The 16,363-nt window shown below is 44.5% G+C and overlaps 1 long non-coding RNA gene across 11 annotated transcripts in view; it reads left to right on the top strand.

Annotated features, from left to right (window-relative positions):
* Positions 1-16,363, top strand: part of LOC108349630 (uncharacterized) — a 39,841-nt gene that overhangs the window by 15,635 nt on the left and 7,843 nt on the right. Inside the window, exon 5 of one of the 11 annotated variants that reach the window (XR_010063150.1) lies at positions 11-13,632. The exons of the other annotated variants lie outside the window; for them this stretch is intronic. This is a non-coding gene — a long non-coding RNA (uncharacterized LOC108349630). Of the gene's footprint in view, positions 1-10; positions 13,633-16,363 lie in introns of those variants that run through there. 11 annotated transcript variants of the gene reach the window in all.

The following is a 16,363-nucleotide window of genomic DNA, read 5'->3' on the forward strand; positions in this document are numbered from 1 at the left end:
CATCTTGCAGGTTAAAGTCTCTCACCCAGGAAGCCACAGAAGGAACTGAAGACAGGCACTGGAGGCAGCAATCCCAGTGCAACAGTGCCCACTGGCTGGCTCCCAGGCTCATGCTCATGTCTCTGATACAGCCCTGGCCGGCCTGCCTAAGGCGTGGTACTACTCACAGCGAGCTGGGTCCTTCTGCACTGGTTTACAATGAAGAGAGCGCCCCTCAGCACAGGCCGAATCCGATCAGTTCTTCAACCGAGATTCCTTTCTCTAAGATGTTTCAAGTTGACTGCCAAGCTCAGCCATCACAGTGGCTTATTGTGTGCAATGGTGGCGCCCATTTCAAGATTATACCCTCTTGCTTCAGCTACCTCCTCGCTGCCTCCTAGTCATTGGTCATTTTTTCTTCAAGATGTGGGAAGTTATGTGCTTAAGTATGCACAGCAATTGTTTCTGAGCTTCTTTGTGTCTTCTATCCTTTCTCAGTGGATGGGTTCATCATCTGTTTTTTTTTTTTTTAAATAACAACAATATCACAAATTTTCTGGGTGTTAGGTGCCAGTGTAAGGAATGTAAAATGGATTATTTTAACTGCCACGAGGGCTACAAAATTAGCATTGGCATATTCTACACACAAGGTGAGTTCTGTTCAGCGACGGAATGACTGACACGTGTCCATCAGCAGAGCTGGAATTTGAGCCTGCGTTAGCCTGATCTCTGAGTTTCAGCTTCTGTTTGTTTTCCTGGGAAGCTGTGCACATTGTGCACTATGCTCACTCTCTGTCTGTGTAACCAGGAGACGGGAAGAAGCCTCCACTCAATCCACAGCTCGCTGAATGTGTTTCTCCCAGAGACCTAGAAGCCATGTTGTTGAATCCTCTTCCAGCTTGGTCCTTCCTGCTGGCCATGCCCCGTCGTGGTTCCGCATGCTCCTGGTCTCTATCAAATTACCGGTGCTTCTCATTGACTTGACATCGTTACTTGACAGCTTAAAATTTAAGCCTGAAGTGCTTATGGGGTTCTGTCTTGCTTTTCCTTTAGGCTTCACATTGTCCCCCAGTGGTCACATTTAACCTGGGTGTTCCAGTAATCAACCTCTCGACAAACGACTAATCTGACTAATCTTGGTGTTATCTTTTACCTCATGTTTCTTAGCCAAGTAGTAAAACCATCTACAATCTCTGGACTTCAGATAACAAATTCTGTTCACTTCTTCCAAGTTGTACTAACAAATATTCCTCAGGAAAGACTCCTATTGTGGCTCAGTATTCTAATGGACTTCTGTAGTAATTATTTTCTTTCATTTAAAAAATCCATTAAATTTTAAATTATAGATGTGTGTTTATGTGTGTGTGTGTTTGTGTGTGTGTCTCTATACGTACTTGAGTGTTGGTGCCTATTGGAGGCCAGAAGCAGAAGTTGAATCCTGGGAGTTAGAGGTACAAGTGGTTGTGACCAGCTGCGATGGGTGCTGGAAACAGGCCTAGGGTCCTCTAGAAGGGTGGGATATAATGTTAAAGACTCAGCCATCTCTTCAAGCCCTGCAATAATTTCTTAGAGTTCTGCCTACTCTCAGTTTCTGTATGACTGCCCATCTCCACAAAGTAGACCCAGATATGCTATTTTTACCACTGCAAACTTAATAAATACCAGATTTATTGGACAACCACTCCATGACCTTCTGATATTGCCACAACTGGCATATCCACATTTCTTTAATTATTAAAACTAATGCGATAATTACCAGCACAGAGGAATGCTCTTCCATTTAAGGGTTTATCTTATAACTATTCAGCATGTGAAATTTCTGCTTAATGAGTTGATATGGACGATCATGGCAAGTAATAATATGTAAACCGTTTTGTGTCCCCAGCATGAGAGTGTTAATCTTTTATGCCTATGTAGATTTAATTTTCTAATAATTCATTAAAATGTGTGTGTTTGTCAGTGACACAGAGTGCTACTTTTATCTCTGTGTTCTGTAAATCAGGCTTAAATCATTAGGTGACTCTACTCTCACGACATCTCCAACACATATGCCTGTGAGTCTTCACCTGAGCTCGCCAGACACCATTCCAAGCAGTTCCGATGGTCAAACTTACTCAATCCTGGGGACGAAAGTCTTTTAGCAGAGAAGAGAGCAGAGGAATGGCGGGAGGTAACAGGGTCACCCAGCTGGTAAGCACCACAGGCATGCTGACAAGGGGGCTATAGAATGGTGCTAACAGCTATGTGCACAGTTCTAGTTGTGTTATTAGTGTGCTTAGTGTATGTGTATGAGGGTGTCTGCATATCTGTGTGCACACGCATGAGGCCAGAGGTCGGTGCTTGTGCCTTTCTCAATTGTTTTCCATCTCATTGTTTTAAGGCAGGGCCTTTCGCTGACCTCAGAGCTTGATGATTCGGCTATGGTGCCTATCCCTGCCTCTCCTGTGCTAGGGTTACAAGTGAGCTTCTTCACATTCAGCTTTTTACTATGGCGCTGAGGGTCTGAACTCAGGTCTCCGTGCTTGTATGACACCAATTTACTGACTGAGACATCTTCCCAGCCCTGCAAGACTAAAGTTTTGAACACTCCACCGGGGCCATCTTTTCTTATGACTTCAGCTAATTTAAATAACATAGGAATCATTTGGCCTCTTCAAAGGGTTGAGAGATGTGGATGTGAATCTCTGTAGGTAAGTTGCTCTTGGCCTCTGCAGTCTTCCACAGTCAGCCTTCTCTTGTGGGTTGTCTTGTCACATCCTCCTTCCTCCTTCAGACTTCTTTCCAACTGTTGCCCTGGGCTCGCACATAACTGCTCCATTATCTTGCAGCTAAAAGTCACTGTTAATGAGGAATCTGATGCTAACTGGATTGTGGTTCCCTCCCTTCCATCTTTTGGTTCCTTCCTGTGTTCTTTCCGGAGCTAATTATTGCTCTAGCTAACCACCATGAGTTTTGTGTGTACCGTAACACAAATGTCTGACCGCCAGAGGTCTGTGGTGAGTGCTGCTTGCTCCTTGTGAGACCTCTGGGCAGACTCCGTTCCTTGGATTTGTTCTGTTCCACACACTGAGCTTCTCTGACCCAGCAACAGCATCAAAGACAGAACTCACACTCTGCCACGAAGTCCTTCCATCAGTTCCCAAGGCCCAGAGTAACCCAAAGTGGGTCTGTTGTTCAGAAGCCACGAAGTTATTTGCTTAAACAACCTGCAAATCACATGGTCTATTTAAAAATGTCAACAATTCTAAGTAGAGGGACTCCTTGAAACTCTAGTCCTGCTTGGATGAACATCAGTATCTTGGGTTTAGATTCAGTAAAAATAAAAATAAAAAAATACCTGTGGCTATAGATTCATGTCAGTCTTTCGTATGTTTTTAATAACCATTGTCCAAACACCAATAATGAAAATATAAACCCTTCTTGGTGCAAAAAAGACCAATACCTTATTTTAAATCCAGCTTCCCCCAAGTAGGATTTTACTTTACAAGTCTAAAGGTAACTGTCCCTTTTTGCTTGGAAATATGTCTGACTTGGGGGAATGAGAGGTTGAGAGATGCACCAGCTGGTGCCACTTCTTCATGTTTCAAAATCACGCCTGCATTCATTGAAAACAGTGAGTGCCATAGGGCAGTGTGTGTGTGTTTGTGTGTGTGTGTGTGTGTGTGTGCGCATGCACTGTATGTGCACATTGTATATGTGCCTCCTTGCACTGGGTGCGTGCTGGGCTTGACTGGCTGGGAGTTATGGATGCTTTAGGAGGGGGACCTGGTGAGAAGAAGTTACATCATTAATGGGGGTGTTGAGATAATGGCCTCCTCCTTTCTGTGTTTTTGCTTTCACAATAGTGAGGTGGGGATCTTTGCCTCACAGTGGGCTCCACACCAGCATGGTCTCTCTCACTGCATCGTGCTTCACAACAGCAGGGACAAGTAATCATGGCTGGAACCCTCTGAAACCCTGAGGCAAAATACATCGCAGTCTTTTAGGGTGTTTGCTTCAGTTATTTTGCTACCAGACCAGAAAGCTGACTGATAAATGGGGTTAAAGAAAGTACTGATCCTGGACCTCTACATGCCTGTAATTGGGCAGGACTATTCCATTCTTCTGGGTCTACGATGGCCTCCCTTGAATTCCCTTGGGCAGCAAAAGCCTTTCTGCCCAAGCTTTTGTATGGAAACGTTTCCATTGCCTGAACAGTGATTTTTTCTCCTACTGGTTTGGTATCTTCCTAAGGACACTCTTCCCAGTGGTCTTTTAGTGCCCGTTAGTGTCCAAATATTTGATTCTCTTGGGACCCTGCACTTCATTTTCCCAGCATGCAGCTCAGTTATAATTAAGAATCATGACTTTCTGTGTTTTAACTTTTGGAATAAATTTTTAAAAAAATATAATATTTTTATTAATCCTCTGAGAATTTTATGCATTCACACAATGCATTTTGATCACATCTGTCTTCCCCCAACTCCTCCAAGATAGACACATTCCTTCTACATCCTCTCCCGACTTCACATTTTCTTGTTTTTTTATAACTTGCCAAGCTGAACTAATTCCTATATGAACAGAGTCCATTCTTCTGTGTTACTAGATCTCTACCCCTTGGCACACAGTGCACGTCACCACAGCCCAACAGCTCATTGGTAGGGAAGGAATGCGGTTACCTGTTTGTTAGTCACACCACTAGTGGCGGATACTTCATCGGCTTCCCTGTGCTTCCCCCTCCCCTTTTCTCAAGTGGGGGTAATAATAACCCTGGTCATAGAGCTGTCATGAGAGTCCAATGAAATATGCATAAGGCTTTTGCAAAATATCTTGCGTATAGGAAGTGCAGTGGTAAATAAATCTTACCAATGAGGATGACAATGACAAACACAATATTTCTTTTTATTTATGAAGCTAAGTAGGGGTTATCAAGAAGAAATTTTAATATATATTAAAGCCTTGACATCAAGAGAGAGAGAAAAGGTTTAAGAAAGGACAATACTACACATCCTAGAGTGTGCATGAGTGTCTTGAGTGTCTCCACAGTGTCCCAAGGAGGCTTTGAGGGAGATGCAAGTTCAGTCTATTTGGGGTAGGTCTGGAAGGGTCCATAATAATAAGTGAAGCCAGAGAGTAATTCTGGACTAGGTGATGAGGGAAAGAACAGTCTAAAGAAGGGATATTTGGGCCAAGACATTCATGATAGGAGGCAAGGGGTCTTGGGAAAGTCCCCAGGGAACCAGAAGTACAGTGGGCTTGAGGGGTTTGAAAACCAGATTTGGTTTCCCTGAGGAACTGCAAAGAGACCAGAGTGGTAGGGCAGACTGAGCCAAGGGGAAATGATGGGTCTTTACATCATATCAAGGAGTTGTGGTCTTAAGTGGAGGTGCTGGATGGTGGTAAGAAGGCAGCAGTATAGTCTGAATTTAAAGGGGTATTCTAGATGTACTATGTGGAGATCCTACTGTAAGGAGACTATTGGACATGTGAGCAGAGTGTGGTAGGTAGAGTAGGATTGTCAGAGGGAGAAAATGGCACTAGAACTGGTTGGTAACGCACATGCATTTTTTAAGGAACAGAGAAATTCCAGGGTATCAGGAGCCTGGTGGGTTTAGAGAGCAATGCCTTTGCAAAAGCGGCTGGGTCCCACAGTTAGATAGGCTTGGACTTTGTCATGGAGAAAAGATGATGACTGTGGACTGGTATAAAAGAAGGATCGAGTCTCAGCTGTTCATGGTCCAACCAGAAAATCATACACCTTTCTAGGTATTTCAAACAGATAATACAGGGAATTGGCCACATAGGTGAAAGAGGAGACAAGAAACCAACCATGAGTGGTGAAGCAGCTTCTAGTTATGGATGGCAGGAACCACTGTTTTGTCTGGGGTAAGAGGTGAGATGCTAGCGAGGAGGTGCTTGGTACTGAGGAAATTCTAACATTAGGACTGTTCAGTAGGGACTTGATCCATTGTTAGGGTTTTGGTCAGGAATGTTATTCACCACATGCCAGAGGCTCATGTGTTTTGAAATGCTTTGTCCCTAAAGCAACAGTGCTTAAAGATCTTTCTAGTAGAAACTAGAACCACGGTAGGACAAGGAGCTAGTGGGAACTAGATCCATGGTGGGGTCCCTCCAGCTAATCTCAATCCATGGAAGAGATGCTGTAGCTCCCAGAGTCCCTGACTACAGCAGGGAGACTTGGAAGAAACAGCCCGACTTCTCTCTGTCTCAGTCTACCTCTCCTGGCAATCATTATTCTTGGTCAAACTTGATCAGAATCCAGCTAGCAGTGAGCCTGAGAAATCTGCCTTACAGAGAAGGTCAAGACAGGGCTGTGCACAGACAGGGCAGACCTGGCTCACAAGCCAGTCTTCTACTGAACTCACAGAAGCAGCGGTATTCATGAAGGATTAGTAGACACCAGAGAAACTGGCTAGAGATTCAGCACAGGACTGAAGAGGATCCATGGATGAAGGTCTTAAACTAAAGCTGTTTGAAGACAGAGGGGTCTTTGAAGTAGCAGGGATTATGGGGCTGCCATATGTGCTAACCAGGAAAAGGACCGAGTCTCAGGGACACTCCTTTAACTAGCAGCAGCAGAGTTAGGTAACAGCTAGAAATATGTTAGATGAGCTACAGATAAGAACACTGCTTTATAATGGAAATATGGGAAGGAAGACATATAAATTTATATGGAGCAGACTTGGTTATTGGAAAGAAAGGAAGGTCTGGGTAGCCCATAAAGGGATTGCTTCTTCTGAATTGGTTGGTGCTATAAGCGAGGTGTGGTGGTACTTAGGGCTGTGTGACAGAATTTGACAGGATTTTACTATGTAGTCAAGAATTTAAAATGCTGTTGGTCCTTGGCTTATTAAGGGATGATCTGCCTGCTCCATGGCTGTCTTCCCTTCTGTGCTCCAACCTTTGTGGTTAAATCTTAGAATCCCTTTCTTACCAAGTATTTGAACTAGAATAGTGGGAGGTCGGAGGGAATGTGGATTCAGAAGACCGTCCCTCAAGCCTAGGCCAGCTCTTGAATACAGAGTGAGGGGAAGATATTAGGCGGCTCATGTTGTGTCCAGTGTCAGATTCTAGGCAAGGGGGAACAGTGACAGTGGGGAACTGACTTCACCTTTCTGAGGTTCTTTGCACAGGTCTCTGTCACGGCTCGATATGGAGTGTCCTCCAGACTCTCGTTGGTGCCCAGAACAGCAGTGTTTAGAGGGGGAGCCATTGAGAGATAGTTGATCATGAGAGCTTTTACTTCATCAATGTATTAGTCCAGCTTAATGGGATACCATAAGGTAGAGCCTGGCTTGATGGAATAGGTCATTGGATGAGGGTGGAAGGAACATGGCTATGACTTTGAAGGCTATATTTTGTCTCCAAATCCTTCTCCCAAACCCCCCTCTCCTTCTTATCCTTCATGAGGTAAGCAGCCCTCTTACCTATCTTAGTTTAAATGGCCTGGTTGCTACCTATTTGGGGTACTGATAAAAGAATGAACTGAGATAACACAATACAGAAATAACATAGAATAATCATTTATTCTTAAATATTACCAGAACAGGCTTGCTTTTGTAGGAAAATTTGGCCCATACTACCTTGCCACTAATGTGAACTTCATGATAACTATTAATATTTAAGGTAATGTTAATATAATAATGGGCCTAGGTGATCATGAGAGTGATGGTGAGAGTGATGGTGAGAATGATGGTGAGAGTGATGGTGAGAGTTATCGTGAGAGTGATGGTGAGAGTGATGGTGAGAGTGATGGTGAGAGTGATGGTGAGAGTGATGGTGAGAGTGATGGTGAGAGTGATGGTGAGAGTGATGGTGAGAGTGATGGTGAGAGTGATGGTGAGAGTGATGGTGAGAGTGATGGTGAGAGTCATGAAGCATTGATGTTTAATGGACTTGAATTCAAATACAGTCACATTTCTTGACATCTTGGACTCAGAGCATGTTAAACTCTTTGGGCCACAGTCTATGTGTTGGTTTATGTCCAGCAATTCCTATTTGAGTGTTGGGGAGACTCAGGTATATTTAAGTCTGTCTTATGAATGCCACACCGATGGGTAGTAACTATGAAGTCCCAGTCTCTAGAAAACCTCTGGGGCTAATGGAAGAAGGGCACACAGTGTTTGATCCTGAATCACTGAGGCCTTGTTTTGGTCTTTCACATTCTCAAATTGAGTTTTGCATCATTAAGGGAGTTGAGAGAGATTCTCAGGTTTCCTGGGCTTAGGAGCCCATCCCAACCTCTCATGATGTCAGATGGGGCCATAACACATATTTCCAAAGTAGGTAGAGTACTAAGGACCAGGTGAGAACATATGCTTTTGGGGACAGCAGTTGTCCTCTGAGGACATGGATTTGACATGATGAGAGCATTCTGAGTTTACTCACAAACACCGAGTGGCTTGGGGATCAGCTCAGCCCCAAGGTTTTACATGGACGAGTCTGAGCACCTTAGAGGTGGCATCCTATGCACAAAGAGCCACTATTCCTCTGCTAATTTGAGCATAGGTGAGTGAAGCCAATTATCTTTGCCTACACTTCTTTGTGTATTTGCAAGTTATTGATTACCTATTTTATGCCACTTATACCCAAATGTACTATGATAAGGCAGCCAAGTAGAGGTTCCCCAGGCCTCATTCTAACCAGAAACTCAGCGAGGACATGGAATGTCTCCAAAGGCTTGCGTGTTAAAGGCTTAGTCACAGCTTGGCACCATATTGGGAGGAGTGGTAAACCTTAAGATGTGGAGCCCACTGGGAGATTTCGGGTCATTGGAGATGTGTCCTTATAGGGGAGAGTGAAATGCCTCTCCCTTTCTCTTCCTTTCCTGCTGAGTTCCAGCGTAATGTGCGAGGTTTTGTTCTACTACACAGTTACTTTCCTCATTGCTGTGTTAAAATACTCCGACAAAAACAATTTAATAAAGAAACTATTTGGGGCTTACACTTCCAGGGCACCACTCATTGTGGCGAGGAAGGCGTGGAGGCAGGGGCATGAAGCTGCTGGTCACATTGTATATCCACAGTCGGGAAGCAGAAGGAGACAGACTACTCCTCAGCTCACTTTCTTCTTTTTATTCAGTCCTGGACCCAGCTCAGGAAATAGTTGGTGCTTGCCAGGATATGTTGGGTCTTCCTACATCAGTTAACTTAATCAAAAAAGCCTGCACGCACATGCCCACAGACTCCTTACCTAGACGATTCTAGGTCCTGTTGGCATGTCAGTCAACGGGAACCATCACGTGCTCCATGACATCCCGCCACAGGATTCAAAGGAACAGGCACCAACTGGCTCTGGCCTGAATCCTCCACAACTGCGAAGCAAAGTAAACCTTTCTCTTTTTAAGTTGACCATCTCAGGTATTTTGCTACAATAACGGAAAGCTGGCTGACACATCGAAAACAAACAGGACAATGTAACCGGGGGTGGTGGGACATATCTCACAGAAAAATAAAATAGAGACAAGGAGCTTGTATGCAAGATAGTGGACCAGGAGGCCTTTCTGAGAAGTCCTAGCCCATACCTGAGGGCTTAGGTGTGAGGAGATGGACACACACAGTGAGAGGAAAGGAGTGCCGATTGATCTATCTATTGAGGGAACAGAGAGTGGATGCAATGCCTGTGGAAGCCAGTGGTGGAGCAATTCTTCATGTCGTGGTGAAATCCCCCACCCCAAACCCCATCCATAAAACTATTTTCATTGCTACTTCATAACTGTAATTCTGCTCCAGTTATGAATTGTAATGTAAATATCTATGTTTTCTGATGGTTTTAGGCAGCTAGTGTCCCCATAGACAGAACTTCTGGAGGCGCCCTGCCCAGTGGCGTCTTCAAGGCAGAGTTTGGTTTTCATCCTGGGTGATCTGGTCGCCATTCCTGTGCTGTAAGACCTGGGAGGAGCAGGCTCGGGGTGTGACCTCATTTACATTTCAAGAGTGCTCAGAAATCTTAGGAAGCAATATTCTCAGCTGACTTAGGAGAATTAATTAGTTAATATCTGCATGACACTTGACAATCTTGGAGGAACAGAACTTATTATTATTATTTCCCCATGGGAGCCCTGTAAATGGAGGTCACAGCACCTGGGATTCTTGCCCAAAGGAGGCAGAGATGAGGAGTAGTCCACAGTCCCTCGCTAAAGAAACATTTCTTTCTCTGGCCTGCTGGGAAATCTCACTTCCATTTTTATAAGGCCAAAGAGGAGCTTGGAAACAGAGCCAGTTCTGACTCTGTAATTAATTTCAAAGAATGTCTTTTACCTTCATGGCTTATAAAGATATTAAAAAAAATAACTTTTGTTTAGGTAGCACCTCTCTCCAGGGAGGTTGCTCATCAGCGAGGAGTTTGGTCCCTCGGCCCTGCCGGGAAGTAGCTAGGAAACCACACCTTTTAAAAACATTTTTAAAATTTCTATTGCTTATTCTTGGGATTGTATTCTAACTACAATATTTCATCCTTCCCCTTTCTCCCACCAATCCCTCCATCTGCCCCTCTTCCTTCTCCTTCAAGTTCATGATCTCCTTTTTCATCAATTACTACTGTAGGTATATATGTATTTGTACATTGTTTTCACTTTGAAAACATGTGAAAAGTGATACAAAAGGTTTCTAATGAACCTACATGAACCCAGCTATCAACAGCTGTCTGCCCTCTGTCTCCTTCCTTACTCTTGCCTCCAAATCCACAATTTAGATTTTTTATGGCATTTTATATGTGTATATTGTCTGTCTGTCCACCCGTCCATCCATCCATCCGTCCGTCCGTCCGTCTGTCATTCTGTGTCTCTCAGATTCCCTGGAGCCAGAGTTATAGTTACAGGCATTGTGAGGCATCTGACATGGGTGCGAGGAACTAAACTCCAGTCTTGAAGAGCAGTAAGCTCTCCCTAACCAACCTCTAAATTATCTCCCCATCCCCCGATAACTTGTGTGTGCACTGATGGTTCTCATCCAGTTCACTTTGCCCTTTTATCCTAATGGCAGCCAAAGGGGATTGTCCTTTTCCTCAAAGCCACTTACACCACGCACCAACCCACTCACAGCTGAGTCCTGTCGACAATACTGTTTCAGATGAGGAACCTGGAGCCAGGCTGCGTCTTGTAACAATACTGTATGTAAGAGGCAAGGTGGGGACTCAGACCCAGGCAACGTGGTGCCAGAATGTGTTGCTAAAACAGCACCGGGCCTCGGGATTATAAAAAACTGACCAGGAGGGCTCTGTAGACTCCTTAAGTATCCAGGGCACCACCCTGGAGGAACACTCTTTATTACTTATTTACGTTTTGGGCAGTAAAAGCATTTTGCTTTTTTTTTTTTTTAATGTGAAGTGGTGGGTGTAGGAGGTGTGTGGGTGAGAAGGAGAAAACGCCTTTTATGGATCGTCTGCTAAACCCTGTGAAGTCGTAGCTGTGTCTCAGTGCCAGACGGCTGTGCCTGTTGACTTAATGGCTCTGAAAGATGACAAGGCTTAAAAAAAATCGACTGTCACTGCAGAACTGGGAACAGATTGAAATAGAGTGCTTGAGTCACCTGTTAAAGATGCCACTCTGGGTCCCTGTCCTACAGTGTCCAGTTAGAGCCAGGGACACATTAAAAACATATCAACTTTGCTTCGATTCTGACACAGAAGTTCCCCTGTCCCCTAGGAAGAGACTGTGCGGCAGACATTGCTTCTTGATAAACACCCCACTTTAGGCGGCTGCTTGCTAGCTGAGGCAGGCAGCTGAGGCTCAGAAAGGTCTCTGGTTCAGCCATCAGTAAATAGGTTCCACACAGAACTTGTGGCAAAAGAGAGCAGCTAAAGACTTCAGTGCCTGCACGGATTTTATGTCCACTCTGTATCAAATGACCCACGACTAAGTCTCTTGGCATACCCAGCACCCATAGCCCCACGCATGCTCAGCCTCCTGCCGGACAATGTGGAAGCCCAACTTCTCACCAAGCCTTCTTGTTACTGTCCCCAGGCTTGGGGACATTAGATGTAAAGACATTCTCACCAGGAAGGGCCCAATGTCCCAAAGGGGCACGAGATCATGCCACATAAATTGCCAAAACTTGGCTGAGCCAGTCAGGCGCCAGCAGAGGCCATGTGGGCTCCTTAAGAATTATTGTGTAAAGGGTGCGATGTACGTCTAGTTTGACAAGGAGGACTTGAGGAAGGCACTGGCGGGTTTTCAGGAATGATGGTAGAAGGGGCCAGAAGGCAAATGTACTGATCCTGATGAGGAAAGTCAGCTGACTTTGACCCCTCACCCTTAGTTACCTTGCAAAGTGACTCAGCTTCTCTATGCTTACATTTTACCTGCCTCTTATGTGTATATATGTGTTGTGTTGATTGTTCCCATTCATGTGTTTTGTGCATGTATGTGCATGTTTGTGCAGGTAGAGGGTAGAAGTTAATGTCTTCCTTGGTTGTTCTCTGTCTATTTTTTTCTTGAGATAGAGTCTCTCACTGAAACTTCAGCTTACTGATATAGCTAGGGGTCTGGCCAGTGAGCTCCAAGGAGTTGCTTGTCTCTTCTCCATGATCCCTCACTGTCTCTGGGGTTCCAGACAAATGCGGCCATAGTTTTACTTTTACATGTGTGCTGGAGATTTAGATCAGGTCTTCAAGCTTGCACAACTATTACTTCACCACAGAACCATCTCCCTAACTCCTAGATTACCATCCCTCAATTTCTCCATGTTAGCTAAAATTCACTAAGCAGCGTCCACACAGTCCCAGATTCTTGCAGTTTAGACTGAGCTAACCCAGGAGGCCAATGGCAAACTGAAGCTCTGGTGATGACTCAGTTGGCAAAGTGCTTGTCCCCAAAGCATGGGGACCTGAACTGGATCCCTAGAACCCACATGAAAAGCATGTTGTAAGTTCCCACAACCCCAGTCCTGCAGCATGCTGGCCAGCTGCATGGGTGAGTTAATGAGCTCTAGGTTCTGAGAGACCCTGTTGCAAAAATTAAGGTTAAGGGCAGTTGAGGACAGCATTTAGTGTTGACCTCTGGCCTCCTTGACATACAAATGCTTTCATGCTCTCTCTCTATTTCTGTCTCTGTCTCTGCCTGTCTCTGTCTCTCTGTCTCTCTCACACACATTTTCAACTGGAAGATAGTGAGATGAATGTATATGGGACTGTGGGATGGTATGGCGAGGAAATGCTAGGAACTGTGGACGATGAAGGAATAGGTCAACTGCCTTCTCTGATGTATCAAAGGGTTCTTGACTTCCCTTGTGGATAGAATTGAGCAGAAGGAAAAGCATTCCACTCCCACAGTGTGTACAAGGGCTGATGGCTGTTTGCTTTTACAGGTTAGGAAGGTCACATATGCTGGATGGATGGCAATGGAAGTAAGCTAAGAGAGTTGAGGGGCATCTTGACTGGTAGGTAGGTGGGGACTCAGTGAGATGAGGGGAAGCTCTGAGAGCATCGTCCTACAATACAAAGAGGGAAGTGAGCCAGGAGCACTGCTGAAGTTCATCCCCAGTCATCTGAACACCCTATCCTCAACTGTGTGGCACTGGCCTTGCAGGCAAGGTGCCAAGGACACAGGTCTCCACCAGTGATAGTCAATGGGGACCTGCCATAAGACAATGAAGGACAAAGTCAAAATGGATATCACAAAATGCGAGCCTGCCTGTTCCATGCCAAGGGACGACAGGGAGGGAAAGGTGGGTGGGCCATACACATAATCTGAGATCACGCTCAGAAGGCCAGTGCCATGATCCACAGATGTATTCAGCGTCTATCTGGAGGATGCTTCAGGCACAACTCAAGAGCCGCCTTTTCTCTCCTGCTGTTACTGAAGCGAGCTTAGGAGGCCAAGTAAGACATGTCTCTGCTTCTGTCCTGGCTGTTGTCACTGTTTGGACCAAGGAAGCCTGATGGCTATTATCAGTCATGGTCAGTTAGTGACAAATGTATATCCAATCTCTTGGAAATCCTCTCACCCACCCATTTGTGTTTATGAAACCAAGCATAGCTTAACTAGAATGTTCCACCAAGACTGTGTCTGTAACCAGGTACGGTCATTTTCAGAGCAAAGGTAAGCTGCTCAGTGATAGATTTTGAACTGAACAGTGTATCATTTGGGAGAAACAAATAATAGAAAAAATTCACACATGTACATAATATACACCAAGATATGTAATTAAATATTTCTGTCAGGGTTGAGGATTTAGCTCAATGGAAGAGCGCTTGCCTAGCATGCGCAAGGCCCTGTGTTTGGTCCTCAGCTCCGAAAAAAAAATATTTTGCTTCCCACTTTTACATCAAGTATATTTAGACTCTTGCTGAAACTTTTGGAATCCTATCAGAGAGGGGTTCAATCTTTTCATGGCATCATTAATAAATTTATATTTAGTCAGACCTTTCAGCAAGTGCGTGAAACATGAAGCACAACTTCTTTTCAAACACTAGTAAGGCCTGAATTGAAAGCAGCAGAGGCATTTACTTGCTTCTGCAGTGGGAGGAGGGAGGCAGAATATGGGAGGTTGCAACCAACACACTCCAGATGGGGCCTCGATAACATCAATGGCTGATACTGATCGGACGCCCTGTCCCCTGTAATCCTCTGACATGGGTTGATCCTTACACAACGCGAACAGAGGGGGGATTGTCTCCAGTGTGTCAATGAGCAACAATTGTTGGTAAGTGGGAGGGCCAGGGTGGAAAGTAAGCTTGAGCATCAGAGGCACCGTCTAGTCCTGGATATTTCTTTTACAGAACCGAGTGTCACAAGTGCAGACATAAATCACTCATGCTTTGTTGGTTTTGGTTATCCATTCATTTGGACTGAAATGTATGTAGTTCCCATTTCTTGGTGAGGACTATATAACTCTCTATAAATCTTTCTGTACTGTTCGTAAAGTTTTGTGCTGAGAAATCCTTCCTGGTATGGTAATCGGTACAAATCTGGGCGGGGTGGACTCCCAGTCTTCTATGGCAGTGAATGCTCTGTGGCCCAGGCCATATATCTGAACTCCTTACTTCTCACATACATCATAGCATTTCAGGCAAATGACATTAACATGGCCAGATCCAGACTCAAACTTTTTCTAAATCTTTCTCAGTTGGTGACACCGCTGTCCTAGTCACACAGGCGATGAACCTAGGGTCTCAGATGTCTTTCTCTCCCCTGACTCTCTTGAGATAGCATCTCACTCTGTATCACAGGCTGACCGGCATCGTGGGATGCCCCTGCCTCAGTCTCCACCACATCTGTTTTCTCCCCTCTCTCTGAGTCCTCACCTCCATGTCCATTGGCTGATTAATCACGTACTATTAAGAAGCCACAGAACGTGCATTTGGATCCATACCCCTGTTTTCATTTTAGTCCCCCTGGGATTATGTTTGGGATCTTGCCAACAGATAATTTTAGTCCTACTTGCTTGGCTTTTTTTTGACATCTTGTTTTTAATATTTCCTTTATTCTTAAGATTTTCTCACCTCAATAAATTGTTTTGATTTCTGTAAAAGAGGGGGAGAATTTATCCTAATTTTGATTTTATCAGCAAATATCTTAATTATTTGTAAAGGTGTTCTTAAGCCTATATCATATCCTGAATATCCATCCCAGAACTAGAATCTGAAGTACTCCCTTTTGTAATAGATGGGAGATTTTGCTATGAGACTGTAGTGAATCTTGAATGGTCCCATAAACTCATATTTCAATGCTTGGTCATCAGAGAGAAGCACTATTAGGAGGCGTGCCCTTGTTGGAGGAAGTGTGTCACTGGTTTCAAATGCTCAAGCCAGGCCCAGGGTCTCTCTTTCTTCCTGCTGATACTTAAAATTATGCTTCCTTCTTCCCTCTCTTCTTCTTCTTCCCTCTCTTCTTCTTCTTCTTCTTCTTCTTCTTCTTCTTCTTCTTCTTCTTCTTCTTCTTCTTCTCCTCCTCCTCCTCCTCCTCCTCCTCCTCCTCCTCCTCCTCCTCCTCCTCTTCTTCTTCTTTTTTTTTTTTTTTTTTTGGTTTACTGACAATCTGGGTGAAGAGCACTCAGCTACATCCCAGCACCATGTCTTCCTGTGTGCCACCATGCTTCCCGCCATGATGACCATGAACTGTAAGCCCCAAATGAAATAGTTTCCTATATAAGAGTTGCTGCGGTCATGGTGTCTCCATACGGCAATAAAAATCCCAACTAAGACAGACTTTTACCTTTGCAAGGGTAAAAGGGTAAATGATGCTTAACTCCATCATTAATAAATTTGCTTTATACTCATTCTAAACATCAGAGAGTGACTGTCCTTAGTCTATTTATGTCAGATTAACGTTCATGTTTTCCTCTTGTTGAGTATAGAGTCTTATGTGTGTGGACGCAGGATGGTGGTTCATATATGTGTGTGCATGTGTATGCAGGTGCACCCATCTGTGCTGTGATACTGAATG

Source organism: Rattus norvegicus, chromosome 1, assembly GCF_036323735.1.
Source record: "Rattus norvegicus strain BN/NHsdMcwi chromosome 1, GRCr8, whole genome shotgun sequence".
NCBI lineage: Eukaryota > Metazoa > Chordata > Mammalia > Rodentia > Muridae > Rattus > Rattus norvegicus.